The sequence below is a fragment of the Sceloporus occidentalis genome, unplaced genomic scaffold (genome assembly GCF_023333645.1).
Source record: "Sceloporus occidentalis isolate IW3139 unplaced genomic scaffold, rSceOcc1.0.p SCAF_34, whole genome shotgun sequence".
NCBI lineage: Eukaryota > Metazoa > Chordata > Lepidosauria > Squamata > Phrynosomatidae > Sceloporus > Sceloporus occidentalis.
In genome coordinates, this window is record NW_028317014.1 from 10671536 (window position 1) to 10687706 (window position 16171).

Sequence of the window (16171 nt, forward strand, 5' to 3'; positions counted from 1 at the left end):
CTTTCTGGATATCATGATGTCTTCTTCAATATTGGTTAATTAAATTCACTAAACGGTGTATTCTTAAAGGGACACTCCAGCCATCATATGCACTTTAGTGAACATGATAGCTGTGTGGTCCCTATGTATTTCCGCGGTGTCCCCCTTGCAAATACATGGGGAGGATTCTACATAATCTATCCAATATGTATTTATCCCTTTGTCCCCAGTAATTTTTTGGATTGGAGAAGTGTGTAGTCTAATAGGGGGAGAATACATGGTTACTTTTTATGCAGATGTATCATCCGCAAAAATCTTTTACAGAACATCTCCAAATATGACATCAAGTCATTCTATAGCAAACAACTAATGTGTTAATACCCTCATCAGAACCTCAGATAGCGGATAGTTGAATAGTTGAATAGTTGAAATGCCCTTTAACAAAAATGAACTTAATAATAATACTGTGCAGTGGCAATTGTCTTCAGTATGTCATAACACCTGCGAATATTAAACAGATAGGGTGATGGTCAGAATCTATATATATATATATATATATATATATATATATATATATATATATATATATATATATATTACTGATATTAAAGAATGAGAACAGTTGAAAGCCTGTTGCCAGTAATGTTTCATTCCTTCACCCCAGTGCGTGCAGAATGGAGATTAATTATTCTAAATCAGAGACGTGCAAATTATCTGCATGATCAGTAGCATATCAGGTAGATTTACACATCAGAGGAATGTCTGCCACGTACGTATGATCAATTTTAATTCATGCGTAGCGTCAGCCCAATTTACTAGGGACATATAGGCCTATACCCTCTTGTTTTACAAAATGATGTGTCTTCATTTATAGCTGTCAGCCTACACATAGACATAGCTTCAGCATTATTTATAATGGGATGATGTTACGGTTGTAAATTACAGTATTTTAATGGGCTGAAAACAGCTTAAGATAGGACAATGTCACTTTAAGTTGATGTTGTGTGAATGAAGCCTATCCAGATCTATCTAGATATAGAGATATAGATAGATATATAGATAATATTTAAATTATTTTGATTATATAGTCTGTAATTTGCAATAGTTGGGTCAATGCATATCTGATAGGATATCATACCCTGAGTCTTAACAACCCAACACGCCCTTGGGCCTTGCATCTAAAACCATAAGAATTTGTTGGCAGTTCCTTCTGCATCGATACCCAACCGCGTGAAAAATCTGCTGAAACTGATTTATCTTAAACATCCACACTTTCCAAATATCTGCCAGCAATTTATCTTTTCAATATAAACCATGTTAGTCCTGCTTCAGCTTTGATTGGAATTGTAAAAAACACTTTGAAAAGCAATAGTTTCTTCATTTTACTGGTGGTAATTGTTTCACTTCTGCTATCTTTGTGGGACTGTCAAAACTGAATTGATCTGGCAGAACAAGTCAATAAAAAATGCGTACAAATCCGATTGAAGCCTTTTCAGAAACATCAAAGGTAAAAAATAAAAAAAAAAGTTGGAATTAGATGCAGGTAAAGAAAATCTCTGATAGAAAAATAAATGAATTCTCTTAAATGGAATGTAGTTGATGACATGTATCTGTTGTTTGAAAGACACTAACATTATCACATGTGGTTCTATTGTTTTATTGAGTGTACCATGAAAAAAACATGTGGCAACCCTCTTTAAAGGAAAACATCACAAAAAAACACCTTATAGACATAGAAGAACACTTTAGTCGTTGGCTTCACTTACTTACTCTCAAACTGATCATCCAGTCTCTTACGCTTGAGAAAGACTAACGCTCTACTTTAACTGTTTAGTTAACTTTGTGGTTCAGGAGTTGATTCTATAATAGAGATTTATTGTGGATGGAGATGACCGGCTTTCACCAAGAGTTTCTGGAACCCCCTCCATTTGATTTTGTTTCCTGAGCAGCAGATATTAGACTCGTATTAACACGGTACTGCAAGCATGGGCGTAGGAACCCCTAAAAATCTGGGGGGGACAGCATTTTCCCCCATCAGATCCCCACTTTCTCACACTATCTACCCCCTCTCACACTTTCTTACTATCTACACCCCTCCCTACCCCCCCTTCTCACTAGCTACCCTCTCCCTACCCCCCCTTCTCACTAGCTACCCTCTCCCTACCCCCCCTTCTCACTGTCTACCCCAGGGGTGTCCAAGGTTTTTCTGCAGTGGGCCACTTCATCAGAATTGTATACGTGCGCGGGCCACACTCATTTTTCACTGTGAGAAAATATGGCCTTTAATAAAATATGCAGATTAAAATAAAGTAAATAACACAAAACCTTTACTTTTCCTCTCACTGATTTCTGGGCCTAGAAAGTTTTGTGACTACAAATTCAGGACTCAGGATAATTAAAAATGAAATAGTTCTATTTATTCTAGGGATGCACCAAAATGAAAATTCTGGACCAAAACATTCACGGTTCACTTAGCCAAAACCGAAAATGACCCCCCACCTTTAAAAATAATAATAAAAACTCACATTTTTAATAAAAGTAGGTAACACACCACAACTGGCCAAAAAAAATTAGCAATATGACTTGGCATGATAGGAGTGTGATTGCTAACAGCAATCACACTCCTATCATACCCAGGCAGCCAGTACATTCTGGTACAGGGTGGTTGTAAGTGATGTGCAGACCCCATACTGCTGGCAGCATCAATACACAAGGGGGGCAGCTAGCTATGTTTCAGCATGTACTGGCTGACTTGGCATGATAGGAGTGTGATTGCTAACAGCAATCACAGTCCCATCATGCCTAGGTTCCAGCACTTACACATCCAACCAGTAAATGCTGTAACCTAGGCATGATGGGACTGTGATTGCTGTTAGCAATCACACTCCTATCATGCCAAGTCAGCCAGTACATGCTGGTACAGGGTGGCTGTAAGTGATGTGCAGACCCCATACTGCTGGCAGCATCAATACACAAGGGGGGCTCCTAGCTAGGTTTCAGCATGTACTGGCTGACTTGGCATGATAGGAGTGTGATTGCTAACAGCAATCACAGTCCCATCTTGCCTAGGTTCCAGCACCTTCACATCCAACCAGTAAATGCTGTAACCGAGGCATGATGGGACTGTGATTGCTGTTAGCAATCACACTCCTATCATGCCAAGTCAGCCAGTACATGCTGGTAAAGGGTGGCTGTAAGTGATGTGCAGACCCCATACTGCTGGCAGCATCAATACACAAGGGGGGCAGCTAGCTAGGTTTCAGCATGTACTGGCTGACTTGGCATGATAGGAGTGTGATTGCTAACAGCAATCACAGTCCCATCATGCCTAGGTTCCAGCACTTACACATCCAACCAGTAAATGCTGTAACCTAGGCATGATGGGACTGTGATTGCTGTTAGCAATCACACTCCTATCATGCCAAGTCAGCCAGTACATGCTGGTACACGGTGGCTGTAAGTGATGTGCAGACCCCATACTGCTGGCAGCATCAATACACAAGGGGGGCAGCTAGCTATGTTTCAGCATGTACTGGCTGACTTGGCATGATAGGAGTGTGATTGCTAACATCAATCACAGTCCAATCGTGCCTAGGTTCCAGCACTTACACATCCATTCTATCACACACACACTCATTCATTCACAGATTCATTCCCTCAATCACGCATACTCATTGAAACACCCTCCCCACCCCCTTACCTGCACTGCAGCTCCTCGATGCCGCTCACAGTCTTCAGCAGAGGGCGCGCCCTCCCTCTGCGTTCTCTGGTACTGCACAGAGGATGTGATGTAATGTCACGTGAACTCTGCTGGGTTCCGGTTCCTCTGTGTAGTACAGAAGACCCTCCCACAGGTAAGTAGCAGGGCTCGAGGTGCGGACCGCGTAAGATCAGTTGCCCTGGCCCTGGGGGGGATTTCTTAATTATCGGTCCCCCCCGCATGAGTTACTGGGGGGGATCTATCCCCCCCGTCCCCCCCGGTTCCTACGCCCATGACTGCAAGCTATATCTACCTTACCCAACTAACTCTTTGAATGGGGAAGCAGAAGTTGACCAGATCATGGCTGCTTTGGTGCAAAAGGGGGATAAAACTGACTTTTCCCCAATAGGCCAGTGGACCTCCATGCCACGTTTCCCTGCTGCCCCAGGCCTTAGGGTGGCACCTATGGATTTATTTGACAAGCCAATGGCTGGGCCAAGACATGCCTACTGACGACCATGATGGGTGCCTACATCACAATATTTAGGATCTTAGAACTGGTGGTTCCCGTCCGGCATCTTGAATAACGCTCTACGCCAAGACATTATTCTTGTGCTTTGATGTATCAAAACAATATGTGGCCCCACTTCCCTGGCTCAGAAGGGTTAATACGCAAAGCACTTTGAATCCTACCGTCTTGACATGTAAATAAATGCGCTTTCTGCAGACAAATATGATTCCTATTTACGGGAGTGCGTCCTGCACTTCTGATTTGTTTGGCCTCTAAGGGAAATGATTGTTTTAACAAACCTATTCCTGTATCAGGTTAAATGGTAATTTCACTTTGTAAAATGAAAAGAGATTGCAGTCACATGCCAGCAATGGCTTGAAATACATTTGTAAGCACGAGAGAGATTTCCCATTCTTTTCCCCCCATTTTAATTCATTATGGATAAACAATACCTAAATAAATGCGCAGGATTTGCTAAACAAAGCAGACACATAATGAGTTAAGTTATTGTTGCTACGTACACCATTTGCCTGTCTCCAGGGAGGCTGCGAGGTTTAGGCCGGAGTCATTTTCTTTACCCCTCGTGTGCGTCTTTTTTACCACAGGACAGGAAATCAGAGGGTTTCGAGTTCAAACAAGGCCAAAAATATTTAATCTGCAAAACTTTAGTTTTGATCTTCCAACATTTGCAATGTAATGATCTTTTATGATCTGTGCAACAGCACAGACCTCCATTCATTATTTAGCTTCCTCAGCCAATCAGGGTAGATCAGAGAATCTCCCCAACTGGCCCATGATGCCCACTGCCCACAAAAGCAGGACAGTGGGGCGACTACTCGAAAGAGCAGGACAGCGCCCAAAAATCGCTACTGCAAAACCCAGGACACTTGGGAGGTACACAGTAACTTTATAATTCCCTGATGCCATTTTTATGGGAACAAAAATGAGGTTTCGGGTCACCCATTCTCTTCCGTTCTTGATTTAGAATGGCTACTTGATTACAATTCTATATAGTTTAACCCCGTGTTTGTAAGATGATAATTAGTTTTTGCTTAACAAGTTAAAGCTATTGTGATAGTTAACCGTCCTCAGTACAATTGCCTGTTCTTATTTGTAGAACGTTCTTTTAGCATCACTTTTGTCGACAGAAAAAAACACTAATTTCCTTTGTAAAATCCATGCAGAAGCCAATCAATAGCTGCTACCGCCTCTGCATTTTTTAAGGTGATGGATAGTTTTAGAGCATTTTAAATCCATACCAACTCCATATCTATGTTAAATTCTTTTAATTGACCTTCATCTATTGCCTCTGTTAACCAACATTCAAACTGACCCTGCACATGCTTACGTTATTGATGATTTGAAATAGCTGAAGGACATTTGGGTCTCAAAACAGGGTCTGCTCCACTGAAGGTCGCACCCACCATAACCTGTATGTATCAAGTAGGGGTATGAATGCGTAATAAAGCTACAGCCCATATCTTCCATTGGATAAAAGAGTTCTAGAAATGCCTTTGGACATGTTTCACTAAGACTCAAGTAAGTCAAGGTTATCTCGCGAAACCTGATGGGAGCTGACAGCGGGACTGATCGGCTGATCCACCATTTGTTAAGCAACTCTTGGCTTCTACAAGTTTCGCTTTCAAAGACTTAGGTCTCGGCACACCCGCAAACAGGGGAGGGATGGCAGCCTAAGGCCTGGGGGGCAAGTCAAGTGAAGTGGCTCCGCCCCCTCGCACTCACCTTTCACCCCTCACGCTGCTCCCATCACTATGCGGCCGTCAGACTGCTGGAAAACTTAGCTAAACGGCCGCTGGGTGCTGATGCCACCGACCGGAGCTACTTTAATCCTTTTTTTTATTTATTTAATATGCCGGATCAGCTTGCCATATTAAGAATAAATAAATAAAGTATTAAAGTAGCGCCGGCCGGCAGCATCAGCACCCAGCGGCCGTTTAGATTCGATTTCCAACAATCTGATGGCCGCATAGTGATGAAGGCAGCGTGAGGGGTGAAAGGTCCGTGCGAGGGGGAGGAGCTTTAGAGGCACGGTCATCCATCCTCGTTACATGAAGCCACTTTGCAACACTGGTTTTGTTGGGGGGGGTACAAGAGAACTTCCTCTCCATTGATTTTACATCAGAGGACCTCACCAACTGGCCCATGATCCCACTGCTATCCGTGACACAGGAACAGTGCCCTAGAATCAGTCCCACGAAAACTAGGACTGGTGGGCGGTATGCCATTTAATAAAAAGAGCATACATTTTTTTTTACATTTTACATTATGTGATATGAAAGCTTTTTTATTGCCAATGTACTCTATATTTTTCATGTACTTATATGAATACAATATTCAATGTATATTCTCTGCCATGAAACTAAGAAGAGGGGGATTTGGAAATGAATACAGTCACATTTCTAAATACATGACTTTATTTACTATTCGTAAATAGTTCTAATGCAGTCATCCCCTTCACATGTTGCATCATTCCATTGACAACAATGTTTGGAACACAGGTGCCTTGATCCATTGTCAGACGCTGCCGGTGCATACATTCCACGACCACTTGACTATAATGAAGGTCATCTCTCTTTCAAGGGCATACATCTTTCATGTTACTAACCTCGACACAAGATGCCATCAACATGCGCTCTTATAAATGCTGAAAAATAACTTTTTTTTAATAGAAAATGTGATTTTGTGTATTAGGGACTGTGCAAAAAGATTTATTTTTTATTTAATTTTAATATAGTTTTCCATTGAAACAGTTAAAGTAATCCTGGCCACCCTAAAATGGAAATTAGATAACATTACGTGATTATTATATTCCTACACAGATTTAACACACATGGGGCAGGAACGGCATCATCATTATGTGCATATATATTCCATACATTACCTGGAACACACTATAGGAAATCATTACCTGTCACTTACCTTAATAAAGGCCAGCAATAAAGTTGCATTTCAGCAGCGAAATACATTATTGCATGTATATTGCGTTTAATTCCGCAGTTTATTTTACAGGCACGAGCCAACAATTTTAAATACAGCGGCGATTCTAATAAAAATCTGTTCTTCAAATGTAGCTTCAAATAAACTTTTAACAATCTTGTGTCAGCATAATCCCTCAAGTGAATTAATCTGTTACTTATTTTTGTACCATTCTTTATGTAAATATCAAGCTGTTCCCTTTGTTGAGTGACAGAAAGCATTATGAACAGGTACAGAGCGGAATATGAATTGCAGAGCACTGTGATATGTCTCTTCTAAGGCTTCTAGATCCCAAATTCACATTCAGGAATCACATCTGCTCCGCAGAATGAGTTGTTTGCTGGGTAGACATGTTCTTAATGAACCAGTTGCCTGCATATTAAGCAAACTGTTAATTATCAGGTGTAAGGAATGTATATTTTTTTACGCAGCTGTCATTTGCACACTTGTGGATTTTCAATGAAATCCACGCAGACAAACATCTGACGTTCTCTAGGCTCTGTGTCCCCGGTTTTATCTATGTTATGTGGTAGAAGCGTTAAAATACATAAAGAGATTTAACAGAGCACAGGACGGAAGTTTATTTCAAAGGAGGAGAAATTCTACAATAAGAGGCCTTAATCTAAAACTAGAGGGTCAGAGGTTTTACTTTACCGGGAGGGTGGTAGGTAGATGAAACAGCCTCCCAGCATAAGTGGTAGAGGTTAACACAGCAAGGTATTTTAAACATGGATGGGATAGGCATTTGGCTCTTTAATCCACAAACTGATTAAGGTCTGAGTCTTTACATAAGGAGAAATGGGCAGTCTAGATGGGCCAAATGCATCTTTTTCTGCTGTCAAATTCTTTGTTTAATTCTGACAAAAACAAAGCAAGAAGCTCAGAATTTTCATCCCAAATTATCAGTGGCGTCGGCAGGGGGGGGCCAGAGGGGGCCATGGCCCCCCCTAAATCATGCTGTGCCCCCCGGTGTGCCCCCCCAATTGAAACGCCGTCTTTTTTTTTTTTTTTTTTAAATAGATCCGGAGGAGAGAGAGAGAGGCGCCGAGCGGTCGCTGAGGAATAAGTTCTCAGCGACCGTTCGGCGCCTCTCACTCTTTTCCGCGACCGCGAGGCCTCTGCCTTGGTCGCAGTGCCGGCATTTCAAGCCGAGCGCCGGTATATGATGTCATATCCGGCGCTCAGCAATGACGCCGCGCACACTGCGGCAGAACCAGGAAGACAGAGACCTCGCGATCCCGCCGCTGGACTTCTACAAGCCCAAGGTAAGTGAACTTCAAAGGGGGGGGAGGAGGGTAGAAAGTTAGGAGGGGGTTAGAGAGTGAAAAGAGGTAGATAGGAAGTGAGAAGAGGTAGATAGGGATACATTGGGAGGGAGAGAGGGGGTAGATAGGATAGATTGGGAGGGAGAGGGGGTAGTTAGGATAGATTGGGAGGGAGAGGGGGTAGTTAGGATAGATTGGGAGGGAGAGGGGGTAGTTAGGATAGATTGGGAGGGAGAGGGGGTAGTTAGGATAGTTTAGGAGGGAGAGGGAGATATTAACATATATTGGCAGCAGGGGCTAATATTAATATTAATTGGCAGCAGGGTCTAGTATTTATATTCATATTGACAGCAGGGTCTAGTATTTATATATATATCGGCAGCAGGGGCTAATATTAAGATATATTGGCTGCAGGGGCTAAGTTTATATATATATTGGCTGCAGGGACTAATAATATATATTGGCAGTAGGGGCTAATATTAATATATACTGGTAGCAGGGTCAAATATTAATATATATCGGCAGCAGGGTATAATTTTTATGTATATCGGCAGCAGGGTATAATATAAGTATATATCCGCAGCAGGGGCTAATATCAATATATATCAGCAGCAGGGGTTAATATTAATATATATCAGAAGCAGGGTGTAATATTTCTATATATTGTCATCAGCAGGGGCTAATATTAAAGAATGAGAAATAACTGCCTAACGTGTGTGTGTATATGTGTGTATATATATATATATATATATATATATATATATATAGTGTATATGTACCGTTTTATAATTGGCCCCCATACTTTGGTTCCTGGCCCCCCATGTGCCCCCCCTAAATATGAAAGCTGGAGACGCCACTGCAAATTATCAGGCCCACATTCACTCTCTCACACTCTTGTTCACTCGCTCACGCTGTTTCCCTACCTTCTGTCCTGTCCACTTCTGCTTCTGCTGACCACTTCCGCTTATCGCTTATCTCTTGTATTTTCAATCTGTTATCTCTTATTTTCATCCCTATCTCCACGGAAATAACACCAAACATCCGCCAAAATGAAAGCGCTTGCGGTGGCGTCCTCTCCCCGATCATCCGATCGAGAGAGAGGATGTCACTGGATGCACCGACCGAGTCCGGTGAGAGAATGAGAGAGAGTGAACGAGAATGAGGTATGAGAGAGTGATTGAGAGTTTGAGAGTGAAGTTGGGCACTGGGCAAAATTGTAAAATACAAATGTAAAAAAAAGTAATTCAATTTAATTCACAGTAGTAGAAACTCCCTCAACGTTCAGATGTTTATACTGTGTTTGTCTAGTGTAAGCTAAAAACAAAAAGTTGAAATTCTTTGCATAACCTGAAAAAATAATTTTCCAAATTTCTTTCTTTACGTTAATTGCTTGTGAATTTCATTCAAGCCAGAGGGACCTCAGGTATACTATTTTGAGAGTTTTTTGACACCAAAGGAGGTTAATGAGCTTGCTGCCTCATCAGACTGCAGATAGGTGTCAAAGAGAGATGAAGCCTTTGCGATTCAGCAGTTAATAAACAGGTGTGCACGGTGCTAAATGCTCCAACTTCCAGCTGCACCTTCCATCCAGCCGCCAGAAAAACACTCTCTTACATCAGGTTGCATCAGCTTTTCAGTTAGATCTCGGTAAACAAAAGAAGTGATATAATAAACATACAGACTAAAAAAAAAAAAAATATTAAAAACATTTCAACACACTGTGAGCCCTGGAGTCCTGGTTCACGGTGACATCATCGCTTCGTGTTTCCAGGACCGAAGAACAAACTTGTTTTCCAATCAACCCGCTCCTACCACCAAAACAAAAATATTTTTTCCCCAATTATCCTAAGAAACTTTAGATATCCGAGGAGGTCAATAAGTACCTCTAGAAAGAAACATATGCTTTGATAATACGCTAAATGATCATTTATGTGAGTAGTAGGACAAAAACAACCAAAAGATGTTTTATTGGATGGGGCGAGATGAATCTGTTGTTTAATGGAAAGAATTTCTTTAATTCGAAACTTTGTTTCTAAGAAAGTTGAAAATTATTTAACCCCTTAAGGACAATGGGCGGTCCCTAAACCCATTGAAAACAATGCATTTTGAGCCCGTACATGTGTGGGCTTTGTCATTAAGGGGTTAAAACAAGCTTGATGAGCAACTAATGTTGACGTAGAAAAATAGGATCATTATGGTCTAAGGATGGGACATAGAAAAGGAATCCAGATATAGGCCAATAGGTCTAACAGCAGTGAAAAGATGGACAATTTTGTTATTCCAGTGTATTCTGCACTCCCGTCTTGGTTCTGCTTGTATAATCCTTGTTTCCGGAATAATTAAATTCTCTCCTTATGCTGAAGTGGTTTTTTACTTTTCACAATCTCTCACTTTACTGCATAATCCAATCTATCTTTTCAACCTCATTAAATTGTACATTAATTATCATATTTCTGTTTTAATTACCACATTGAGTGGGGGATAGTTCACATTTTGTATTATCCATTTTTATGTCTATTAAAAGTAATAATAAATAAATGAATTAAAAACAAAAAGGAAAAGAAAGAGAAGTTTAGTTCACGGGTATCTAGAAATTATGAAAGACCAGCACCACAAATTGTAGCATGTCCGACAAGCTTTGGTACTTAGAAAACGTGAAATAATTATAATTCTATTACTTTTATGTATGCCACTTGTAGGCTACCTGTCAGTGTCCGTTGATTATTTATGGAAAAAAACTCTAGTGGACTCTATTCCATAGCCCGTGGCAAGGTGTAGGGTTAAAGCCTCAAGATCATCTAACCAGCTTCTTATCTAGACTTCATAGGTTTCTCTTTTATACATTAAAATAACCCAGTGTTGTGCTTTTTAGTGGCAATGAGTCATGGAATACAGGCCATGACGGGCCATCAGGGCAAACCGGACAATGCCTGGTGGGCTGCTGACCAACGGCTCCCTCCACTTACCTTTATTGACGTTAGTGCGGCAGATCTTGTTCTCTTGTGTGGCTACCTGTGGCCGCACTTGCAAAAGCATAAGAGTTAAGACAGCAGGCAGCCACTTATACTTCATTTAATCGGCTGCTGACTTTAAAGTGACAGCGCCGACCTTAATCCCAGTCTGGCCCTGGGGGAAAATATAATCCATAAATAGATTGGCAGAGCCTATTTCCCCAAACTATATTGGAATTCAAGGTTCCAGTTCTTATAATTTCTTTATTGTATTTTTTTAACAAAATAGATGTTTAGACCCTCCTTACTTCCTTCAGAACTGACAAAGTTCATATTCTGCATTTTCCCTAGTTCTACCTTGGCAGGATAAACTATTACTGCATTTATGTATTTAATATTAACAATATTTAATATTAATGTGGTAATTTAAAGTAGCCACTTTTCACCAGGTCATTAACCCATTCATAGTTTTAAATATGTCCTATTTTTTTATGCTACATTAAAAAAAAAAAGTTATACATACAAGATTTATTACTTAACGTTAACTGTCCATATTGCACGTTTGTTACAGATTTGTAGATATTTCTTTCACAAATAAGAAAATGGAAGATTTAGAATGTCTTTGGGGTATTTGAAATGTTTCCGTATGTATGCATGGCATCTACAATTCACAGCATTTCTGTTTATTCTTTTCCCTGTTGTTTAATCTCCTCCATATTTCTCCGGGGCATTTTACTGCATCATGCCAGTAATGTGATGGACCAGCAAATAGACCATAATTTTATATCTCTATAAATAGTTATTAAAAGCAGTGCCTTTCATGCCTTGGGTAAATGTTTTACGACATTATTAGTTTTACCCTTGTACTGGAATGTATGTCCGGATCATGTCTACATGGAGTACGCACACTGGGTGGGTGTGTTAAATAAAAGTGAGAGATTGTTCCACCTGTCAGCGCATGACCGTGCTTTATCCACACCATTATCGCTGAACAAACTAAGGGGTTAACTCTCCATTTAGTAGCACAACCATCAGAACAAATTGATTTGTGGATATCCTTATTGTATACTCTGGGCTGGACTGGGGCAAGAAAAGCATCCCTGGCACTTTAAGGCAACTTTAACACTTAGGTGTTGGGCCTGCAACGGCACATTAAAATCCTGGAGCCAACAAAGTTAAGTGGTCTGCGCCATTTGACTCCCACTGGGCATTTGCCCCATTAGCCAGATAGCCAGACCAGGCCGAGTGTATCTCCCCCCAGCTTTGCACTGAATGGGTTAAAACCTTTTGGCGTGAGGGCTGAAATAAATACATTCTGTTTGACCAAATCTCTTATTTTTAACACAAACCAAGTTTAATTCTGACATAGAGATTCTGACGTCATATTCCTGATTCTTGATGCTGTCATATGGTTCCGTTAGGGTGCTGACACATCGTTTGGTGTCTAATGGGATCTAAAGGCTTTACTGAATAAGATTGGCCAGAGATAGGATATGAAGATTAAGTGGACACAAAGATTGCAAATGTTAAATTACATTGGAAGCAGTCAGCTCATAGTCTGATCCTGAGTATGTGTTTTTTCACAGTAAGCAGTATATATGTGTTTAGAGAGACACGAATACCAAGGGAGCAGCCTTTTTAACTTCCTGTTTCCAAGATCCGCATGACTATTCCTCCGTCACATTAATGTGTTCGAAGCCGATTGTTTCTGGGAACGTTCGTTAAGGTGCGACGAGGGGAAGGGAAAACGCGTCAGAACGGGGAATTTATTCCTATGCCACTTTTGACACCTTTTTTTTCCTTCACACCATTTCCCTAACGTAAACTTATCACCTCACCATTAAACCAGATGCAAACAAAACAAACCAACTGAAAAACAACAAAAAAAATTATTGTAATTACCATAAAGGCTTTAAGTTTGTTTCAAATGAGGTTTAAATGTAACATAAGGAACTTTGACTTTACTGAGAGGGTGGTAGATAGGTGGAACGGTCTCCTAACAGAAGTGGTAGAGGCTAATACAAGGTTGAGAACATGCATGTGATACGCATAAAGCTGAATCTAACACGGGACCAAGGACCGGTTCAGGTTTGAGTCTTTGAATCAGGAAAATGGACAGACTAGATCTGACGTCAAATCCTGCCTTTCTAGGTTAAATGGGCTGTTTTTTGCTTGCCTTTAGTAGCATTTGTACGCATACTGCTTTAAGGAGTTAAGTCACGTATAGTTTTCATGCCAAGAACAGCTTGTAGAAGGGGTTAAAAGCGCCACAGCTGTGTTTTCTTGTTGTTCCTTTTGCTTGTTGCACAGAAGGGAATCGAGCGGCTAGTCATTCTTCTTTATATGTCTGCAGCAGGCTCCTCTGTCGCACTTGGTCAGAAGACAAAGGATGATGAAGTGATACCGAGATTCACAAAGCTCGTTTCTGCTCCATTAAAAAAGCCGCCCCGGATTCACAGGGCTTGAAAACTTTTTAGGTCTCCCTTTCAAGCCAGTAAATCGCAATTAACAAATCCAGAAAAAGGGCTATTGGGGCTCTCATCGCAAACTTTAATAAACATTCTAAGAAATGTAGTAGTTTTTGCACTCGGATCTATACTCGCTCATGTGCTTTAATATGCATTCTCCAAAAACGACAAAAGATAAATAAACACAAAGCACTTACCTGAGCTAGAAGATACAGCGACAGAGCTGCAACTGTCTTCCTCTTCCATGGCCTGACAATTCTTGCCATTGATTGGTTGCAAAAAGCAGCCAATCAGTGGCAGGAAAATGTCCCCCCATTGAAATCAATAGGAATGCTCTCTGTGCATATATACAGGGGTCTGAATAGACCCCCACCCACAGCATTCGCCGAGCCAGCACTAGCGGAAAATTGCTGGTGGGGGGGCAAGCAAAGGTTCTAACAATCACTTGGCCAGCAGACCAGATCCCAGCCTGAAAGTCGACAGCCCCCCTGGCTACTTATGTATCGAATTCATGGAAACGGACTGTGGCGTGAAAATTAACTGTAAACTCCTGATATTTTTGACAGCTTAAATACATTATTAATACACTTTTATTTAGAAAATGTCAGATTTTAGAAGTCTGATCTATTGTTTTCACTTCCTGAACTTTTCTGGAGACAATATAAATTCAAGCTGTTTCCTGAAAATGTTTAATCAATAGGACAATTACGGATAGTCCTGGGTTGGCAGCCGGTGATGCAAGGAGCAGCATTTAGAGGTGCTGCCTCTCTTGTTATTTGCAACAAAAACCTTATCGTCTGACAACCCAATAAATTGCCACAGCTTTGTAAATCATTTTTGTGGCCTATTAAGATGATTTCATTTATTTCCAGCAACAATAACCACACCAAGGAACCTATGGGAAAACGACGGGCTTCTGGTAAGATTTGGGTCACATGACTCATCTCAGGAAAGTAAAATCATAGTTATCATTAATAAACTTGGGTCATAGAGTTGAAGACCTAAGGGCGATTTCCCATTGATCGGATGTCAGCGCTCACAAATTAAAAGCCAAAGGTTCATGATGTCAACGGCCTGAAGAGAAAAGGAACAGGCTGGGAGCTCTAAAGCGTTGTTAATCAAGTCATCTACGGGGACATTAATGGTATTGTTTTTTCTGTTAAACTAATAAAACAAAATATGTTTATCTAAAGTAATGCTGAAGGCCATTTGGCCCTCAAACCATTTTGTGCCGGACGAGACGGCTCGAAAAAGAAAAACTCATATTAGATTTCATCATTGATTTGGGAGGGACAGTCCTTCTTAAGAACCCAAACCTCTCTGTTCTTCTTGGCTCCCCTGATGTACATAAACAGCTGTTTAGAAATAGATGTGAAATAAATGCTCAGGATGCCTATGGTTGGCAGGTTATCATGCCTGGAACCTCTCTGGGTTTGACCTGGAGTCTCTGGGTGAAGACCTGCTTCCTCGGGTCTTGTTTTTCCGGCAGGGGAGCGACACTGCCTGCCCACGTTCCACCTACTCTCCAACCTTCCCATTAGAGGCTCTCTAGGGATTAGCCTCAACCCCCAGTGCAGCTAGACCACCTGCCTTCAAAAACCTTCTCCCTCAAAAGAGGGGAGACCTCTGGGTAATCTACCCAGGGGAAACTCCCAAAGTATGCAGATTATAAAACAAATAGAATATACTTATTGCTCTGTTGCCTGCCTTGGAATTATTTCAAAGGAGAAATGTTAGACCAAGAGGTTATAGTCTAAAACCGGAAGGGTCAGATGTTTAGATGTGATATTTTATTTTACCGAGAGAGTGGTAGATAAATAGAACAGCCTCCCATCAGAAGCGTTTGAGGCTGATATAGCAAAGGAATTTAAATATGCATGGCATAGACATAAAGCTATCCTGAATCTAAGACAACATCAACTGATTTATGAAGGTTTTATTTTCTGCATCAGGAGAAATGTGCAGACTAGATGGTCTAAATGGGTCTTATCTGCCGTCAAATTCTGTGTTTCTATATAAATAAAGCAATCTGAAATATATGAAGGAAGTATGACGGACAAGAAAATACTAATAAATATTGTTTATTATCTAAAACAGAAGTCTTCCTTTTTACCAATTTTATGTAGAAAAAAATGTGAAACCAGCTGTCAGAAATGGGAAACATTGCTGTGTCCATGAAAATGGTTTTTTCCCCCCAATTTTATTGACCCTTCCAGGCTAACAATTTCCAAATTATCCCTGCAAAAAAAGGAAACTTTTCCTTGGAACAGAGGGCTGAATTATTGTGCTTTTGTCGTGAA

At 40.8% G+C, this 16171-nt stretch overlaps 1 protein-coding gene across 1 annotated transcript in view; it reads left to right on the forward strand.

The window, feature by feature from the left end:
• Nucleotides 1-16171, forward strand: part of LOC149298289 (protein diaphanous homolog 2-like) — a gene marked incomplete at its 3' end in the record, with an annotated part of 441418 nt that overhangs the window by 229075 nt on the left and 196172 nt on the right. The window lies entirely within an intron of this gene.